Source organism: Aplysia californica, unplaced genomic scaffold, assembly GCF_000002075.1.
Source record: "Aplysia californica isolate F4 #8 unplaced genomic scaffold, AplCal3.0 scaffold00234, whole genome shotgun sequence".
In the NCBI taxonomy this organism is placed as follows: domain Eukaryota; kingdom Metazoa; phylum Mollusca; class Gastropoda; order Aplysiida; family Aplysiidae; genus Aplysia; species Aplysia californica.
Window position 1 is genome coordinate 986675 of NW_004797504.1, and position 7701 is coordinate 994375.

The window sequence follows — 7701 nt, forward strand, 5'->3', positions numbered from 1 at the left end:
ATTTTCTCAGGGCCCATCGTGTTTTCAAGAGATATATTGTGAAAGAGCGTCGATTCATGTAGGACCAGCCAAGAGAAATTGTTCGATCTGCAATATTGTTTGTCTTCTTTGCTTTTGAAGTATATTGAAGTACATGTACATTAACAGAGAAATTATACATAGGGGTATATTACACTTTGTTTTAAAGATAAAAGAAACCTTTTGTGTGTCCTAGTCCTAGTCGCTGTGGTTGTTCTGTGTGTCAAAGTGGTTGTGTTCATTATGATCTTTGATGGTTGTAGTGGTGTTTGTGTGTCGTGCGGGGTTTTAGTGGTGTTTGTGTGTCGTAGTTGTTAGTTGTAGTGGTCATTATGGTTGCTAGTTGTAGTGGCCATTATGGTTGCTAGTTGTAATGGTCATTATGGTTGAAGTTGTCGTGGTAGTCGTGGGCACAGTTGTCATGGGCAAAGTTTTGGGATCATTATGGTTGTCTTGGATCAAGCCGTTATGGGTTTCACGGTTCAAAGTCGTCACGGATCTAAGTTTTTGTGGTCTTTGTATGCGGAGACCATCGTGGGTTGTAGTTGGAAGTCGTCGGAGTCGTCGCTAGTCGAGGTTGTCATTGTTGTCGTAGGTCGTCGTCATTGTGGGACGTGGGTAATGTGGGCGATGTGGGCGTTATGGGTGATGTGGGCGTTGTGGGTTGTGGCTCGTGAGTGTTGTAGGTCGTGGGTGATGTGGGCGTTGTATGTTGTGAGTGATGTTGGTGGTGTGGGATGCGGGCGTTGTGGGCGTTGTGGTTGATGTGGGCGTTGTGGGTTGTGGGTGATGTGGGCGTTGTGGGTGATGTGGGCGTTGTGGGTTGTGGGTGATGTGGGCGTTGTGGGTTATGTGGGTCGTGGGTGATGTGGGCGTTGTATGTTGTGGGTGATGTTGGTGGTGTGGGATGCGGGCGTTGTTGGTTGTGGGTGATGTGGGTCGTGGGTGATGTGGGCGTTGTGGGTGATGTGGGCGTTGTAGGTGATGTTGGTGGTGTGTGATGCGGGCGTTGTTGGTTGTGGGTGATGTGGGTCGTGGGTGATGTGGGCGTTGTGGGTTGTGGTCGGCATGGATGTTTTGGGTTGTATGGGTCAAGTGGTCACGTGTAGAGGTCGTCATGGGATGTAGTTGTCGTGGTCATCATGATGTTTGAACGTCAAGTGTTTCTGGTCTTCGCAAGTGGAATTTATTGAGGTTATCCTGGCACCGCGGTTTTATTCAAAGAAAAAAAATCTGAAATTATGCAAACTGAACCCAATAAGAATGAAATTATGCGATTCTGCTAATTTTAACAAAGAATGGTAAAGGAAAATGATCAGAAATTAATTATGAAAAAAATAATCAAGTTTTGCTAAATTATGCAGGTTGTCTATTATGGTGAAGTTGTTATGGCTATCTTGTTGAAGTTGTTATGGCTATCGTGGTGAAGTTGTTTTGGTTATCATGTTGAAGTCGTCATGGTGAAGTTGTTATGGTTATCTTGGTGAAGTTGTTATGGCTATCATGGTGAAGTTGTTATGGCTATCGTGGTGAAGTTGTTGTGGTTATCATGGGTTGAAGTCATCGTGGTCATTGTGATTTGAGGTCGTCGAGATCAGTTTTTGTGGGTCAAGGTTGTTGAGGTTGTCATGGTCGCCGTAGGTCGGTTGGTCAAAGTCATCGTGGTTTTTGGGTGGTTGGCGGATGCTCTGGTGTGGTTTGCTCCTTTTTTCCTATCGAACATCTATCATCCTTATCTCCCCTTCTTCTTTTTTATGTTTGTTACTGTCGTGTAACACCTCTAATCTTCTGGCGCTCAATGACCTTTTGCAGTTGCGAGCACCATAAAACCTCTACTAAAACTAAAACTAAAAAGTTGTCGTGGTTTGTGTAGGTCAAAGTTGTCGTGGTTTGTGTAGGTCACAGTTGTCGTGGTTTGAAGTCATTGTAATTTGTGTGGGTCAGAAAAAAAGAGGACGCTGCACAGTGCGACCAGCAATGGCATGGTTGTGAAAGTGTTCTGTATTGGTACTGTGTATTTATGTTTGTGTATGTCTATGTACGTATGCATTTATAATTATAAACTTATGTATCACATGGGGCCTGGCCTTCTATTTCGTTGAATCTGAGGAGTGTTCGCTATAGCAAATTGAAATGAGGTCTTTGTGTAGAGAACTACAGACACAAAGTTACGGATGTATGATGTTTTCGACTTCCTGAATCAAAATTAGTTTGGTTTCAATTACTGAGAGTCGTTGGATCCGAGCGTGCTCATTTATGTGTTCATTGACTATGTGATATTTTAAAACTGATTTTAATGAATATTTGAAAAACATGGGAATCTCTCTCCTTATGTTGAGGCGGAGTTCCACTGTACTATGTTGACAAATAAAAGGAAATGAATGCTTGTCGTTTTTTGTCCTTTTTGTCGTTTTTATTTAAAAGTTCTTGTTTTTTTATGTCGTTTTCCGCCCTCATCAACACAATTTAATTAAATCATTTAAGAGGCAGGCCTGTGACCCTGCCTGTCACTGTCGAGCCAACTTTGTTGTGGTCTGCTCCTTCCTTGTCGATAAAAATGGTATAGGTTTAACGCCTCTATCAACACTATTAGTTTATTTAAGAGGCGGGACCTCCGAGTTTAATGTCGATCTCCGAAAGGACCGAGCTAAATGGGAATTGCGTGTGAAGTGCTTTTCCCAAGGACACAACGTCGGACCGAGCTGAGGCTCGAACCCCCGAATGTGCAATCTCTCGATTACGAGCCTGGTGGCCTAACCACTCACTTTCCCTCATACTCATTCTCTCACTCCAACACTTTCACTCATCCTCACTCTCACACACACACACTCACACTCATACTCACTCACTCTCACTCTCTCTCTCTATCTTTCTCTCTCTCTATCTTTCTCTCTCTCTCTTTCTCTCTCTCTCTCTCTCTCTCTCTCTCTCTCTCTCTCTCTCTCTCTCTCTCTCTCTCTCTCTCTCTCACTTACTCTCTTTCACTTTCAATCACTCACTCACTCTCACTCTCACCCTCTCACTTACTCCCTTTCACTCCCACTCTTTCACTGACTCATTCACTCACTCTTACTCACTCTTACTCACTCTCTCTCTCTCTCTCTCTTTCTCTCTCTCTCTCTCTCTCTCTCTCTCTCTCTCTCTCTCTCTCTCTCTCTCTCTCTCTCTCATTCTCTTTCTTCCTCCAACTCATTCATTCATTCATTCTCATTGCTACTCACTCATTCTCTCACTCAAAACAGTAGGAGGAAAAAGAAATCATTACACTTCCGGCTTTTCAGAACACATTCATTTTTAAATAAAATTTAACCTTTTCTTTTTCAAATGACTGGAATGGCACTGAGGATATTGTCAAAGAGGTTATAAATCAGTAGCCTACTACTAGAGCTCACGGTTGTGACGTCACCCAGGTGAAACAGCAAAAAAGCCCGCTCAGCGCGCAGTACCGCCATGTTAGACGCTCAGCGCGCAGTACCGCCATGTTAGACGCTCAGCGCGCAGTACCGCCATGTTAGAGAGGATTCGAAACTAGACGTCCCTCGCAACGTCTAAGCCTTCATATACTAATAGTATGGGCGTTGAGCATACCGTGAGCGCTTAGTTCAGTTGTTTTTTTAAAGCTTGCTTTTCTATGACATACTTGCATATACAATACCGCAACTTCTGACCGTTTTTTGGGAACCTAATTGTACTTAAACGTGGCTACAAATGAACAGAGAGATATGTGAGGCATCGTGGTGAAATCAGGCGCCTGCTCGTCAAAAATTATGAAATTGAAGAAAAGGGCATTTTTTCATCAGTTTTTCAATTTTTTCGATTTAAAAAAAAATTATTTTTTTTTGCCTAAGCACCTTTTATGTTCATATGAAAACATATTTACATGTGAATTTTACTGAAAACCCTTTTCTAAAGGCACATAGTACATGTATTTAATTTTCAGTTTTTTTAGGATTCTCAAGCTATTAAAGTTACAAACTTTGGCCTTCATTTCTCATCAGTTTAACCGCTGAAACCAGGCAGCCTCACCTTCTTCAATCGCACCTATCTCGACTTCTATTCAAGCTAGATGGATATTTTTTTCACAGAAAGCAAGGCAAATGAATAATCTTTCAGATGATGCCAACAACTTCACATACCCCAAAATTGGCGAGCTCCTGATCAGCTGATTCTACCACGTCGTAGCACATAATATAGATTCCCAAAAGGTTCTGAACAAAAAACGCAGATGTTAAACGTTTCCCAAATAAATAAATCATAGAAGATGTCACTGATTCTTTTAACTCTTTGTAAACTTGCATTCTGGTCAAATCTGTACTGAACGATTCAGTAGCTGCTATGTTCCAATTCTGTATATTATTATTTACCAATTCCAGTACGACTATCTGATACAATAAAATAAAGTGAGCTCAACATTGAATGAGAATCAAAAATAAAAATGAAAAAAAAAGTCCTCCCCGGCGGGGAATCGAACCCCGGTCTCCCGCGTGACAGGCGGGGATACTTACCACTATACTACCGAGGACACACTTGCAGCTTCCCCAGATTTAGTGTCTTCAAGTAGGTGACGTTTTGCTCTTCGAGCTGCCCATGTAAGTTGGGCCATGCTTTTACACTATACTGAAATTGTATTTAGATAGGAAGAGTCTAGGTTGTCCATTGGGGTCTACGTAGTCATGGTGTCTAGGCAGTCCCCAATTGGGGTCTACGTAGTCATGGTGTCTAGATAGTCCCAATTTGGGGTCTACGTAGTCATGGTGTCTAGGCACTTCCCAATTTGGGGTCTACGTAGTCATGGTGTCTAGGCACTTCCCAATTGGGGTCTACGTAGTCATGGTGTCTAGATAGTCCCCAATTGGGGTCTACGTAGTCATGGTGTCTAGGCAGTCCCCAATTGGGGTCTACGTAGTCATGGTGTCTAGATAGTCCCCAATTGGGGTCTACGTAGTCATAGTGTCTACGTAGACCCCAATTGGGGTCTACGTAGACATGGTGTCTAGGTAGTCCCCAATTGGGGTCTACGTAGACATGGTGTCTAGGTAGTCCCCAATTGGGGTCTACGTAGTCCTGGTGTCTAGGTAGTCCCCAAGTGGGGTCTACGTAGACATGGTGTCTAGGTAGTCCCCAATTGGGGTCTACGTAGTCCTGGTGTCTAGGTAGTCCCCAATTGGGGTCTACGTAGACATGGTGTCTAGGTAGTCCCCAATTGGGGTCTACGTAGACATGGTGTCTAGGTAGTCCCCAATTGGGGTCTACGTAGTCCTGGTGTCTAGGTAGTCCCCAATTGGGGTCTACGTAGAAATGGTGTCTAGGTAGTCCCCAATTGGGGTCTACGTAGTCCTGGTGTCTAGGTAATCCCCAATTGGGGTCTACGTAGTCATGGTGTCTAGGTGGACCCCAGAAGTGTTGGGTTGTGATTGGCTCGCTGAGCGAGCGGACATTGGTTACAATGCCTAATTACTGATCCTCTCGGGTAGTATATATGTCTATCTAGATCTAGTGTTACTATAATTAATTTATTTTAGCCTAGAGAGAGAATTTCATGAATAAACGTATCTAGATCTAGATCTAGATTTTGTTGTGCACCCAGCCAAGAGTGTGCAGTGCGGTCTAGATTTAGATTCTAGATCTAGATCTAGTGGTGGCCTGGTGGGCGAATGACCGAAGAGCGACTTTTGACTACTTGCCTGTGAATTGGCGGAAACACACTAGGCCTATCATGCAACTTGATACTGGATCTAACGAAAGGCTCATGCTCTTTTACAATGTGAAAATTTTTCAATCTCAAACATAATTTTCACAAGTAAAATATTTTTGGTTCAAATCTTGGTTATTTATCTAGCCAAGAATAAGCTATTTTGTTAAAAGTATTTGTGTATATAAAGAATAATAGAAATGAAACCTCATCCCATTGTGTTTGTTAACACAGGCGCCTATACTTATACAACTGCCTACATTTTTTTATTTTTTGTGAAATCAAAATAAATTCGTTTTAGTGACACTGATGACAATTAAAGTTTCAGAACTAATGTATATTTCTGTAATCCAACACAAGGGACATAACTCATTTTAGTCTTTTGCGAGAGTAATTTACTGTTTATCTCCCCTGCTTTACTTGCGCCTTTATTCCGATGTCGAAGCCAATGCTAAGTCTTGGGTAAACATTCAAACTGTAAAACTCATGATGTTGAAGAAAAAAGGAGAGAAATTTAAATTGAGTGGTACTGGCCAGATATTTGTCGTTATGGTTGTTGTTGTTGTTGTTGTTGTTGTTGTTGTTGTTGTTGTTGTTTTTGTTGTTGTTGTTGTTGTTGTTGTTGTTGTGGACGAGGAGGAGGAGAAGGAGAAGGAAGGGGAGGGGGAATCTATTATATAATAGTATTTCAACGATCCGTTTAGACAGTAACTTAAAAAGACTGTGAGTATTAAATTTATCACTAAGGTGGTTCATAAATCAGGAAATTATTTGCATCAACAATGATATTTCTATGGCCCCAGTTACGTTGTACCTTTCAATATGAAACAACACGTATAATAACAATATGTTAACGAAAGCAATGTTGTCTCCTAAAGTCTCGTTTCGTTCCTGGTTCGTGTTATGTGTTATGTTTTGTTTTGATTTTTATTTATTTCTGTCGGACAATTTGGCCGTGCGTAAGGCTATGGAAAACAATAATAGCATTGTTGGGTTGGTTTGGGTTGGGTGTTTTCATTATTATCTCCCTTGCTATAGCAGTGATTGAATTTGATCTCGATTTTAGATGCACGTTTGAACAATCAGATTCGTAATAAGGGGGCCTAGTATGTTCTTTTTGGTACAGAACTAAATATTTTCGACAATCGCTTGCACTGGAGAGACGAAGAATTTTTTAAGAGAATGGTATAGATCTAGAAGTCAAAAAGAAGGAATTCATGCGATAAAGGTCAACTTGGCGATTTTTTTTTTAAAGCTTCACTTAAAGGAAGAGTATTAGTGTACTTCTGGCCTTTTTAAAATTATAAGTAGAGGGTTTTACGGCGCTCTCAACTGCATAAGGTTATATGAGCGCCAGTTCTGGCCTTTGAGATCACATTAAAAATGAGGAGTACACTTTTAGTGTGACCACTACTGATAATAAGATATAAAACTAACTAACAGGTAGGGGCCTAACAATAACATCGCGCTCGTGTTTTAATTGTTATATAAACCCTTTCGCTAATATAGCAAGGGCACTCAAAGAAAATAGGATCGAACCCGAGGTATAAAATACCTCTTCAATGATTAAGAAGCATTTGGTAAGTCTTAAATTGCCACACTCTAGTAATTTTATGGTGTATGTTATCTACAAGTATTTAAATTACTGTATCAATAAAACTGTGGTTTTGCTATAAAAATTAATAATAAAGAATTTTATGATGTGTATTAATATATAGTATTTTATAAAATAAATATTTAGTTTGTACAACTTTGTACAATTTCAGTATGGCTCACTTTCTAATTCTTAGACTATAATTTGAATTATGTCCCTTGAAAAAACTAGTTGTTTCCCATATAAAGCCCTGAAATCGGCAAGTTTGCTACTTCTGACAGCAGTTCAATGTCGCTGTGATAATGCAGTGTTACTGTAGCATCAGTTTGTATCATTTCTGTTTATTTAGCAGGGCAGAGTCACAATTGCTTTTGTTCATAGTTTCTGCGGGGGGGGG

General features: G+C 40.9%; 1 non-coding gene across 1 annotated transcript; it reads right to left on the minus strand.

Moving 5' to 3' along the window:
• Positions 1 to 4468: 4468 nt before the first annotated feature.
• Positions 4469 to 4540, minus strand: TRNAD-GUC. The gene has a single exon. It is a non-coding gene; the product is annotated as a tRNA-Asp (tRNA).
• Positions 4541 to 7701: the final 3161 nt, after the last annotated feature.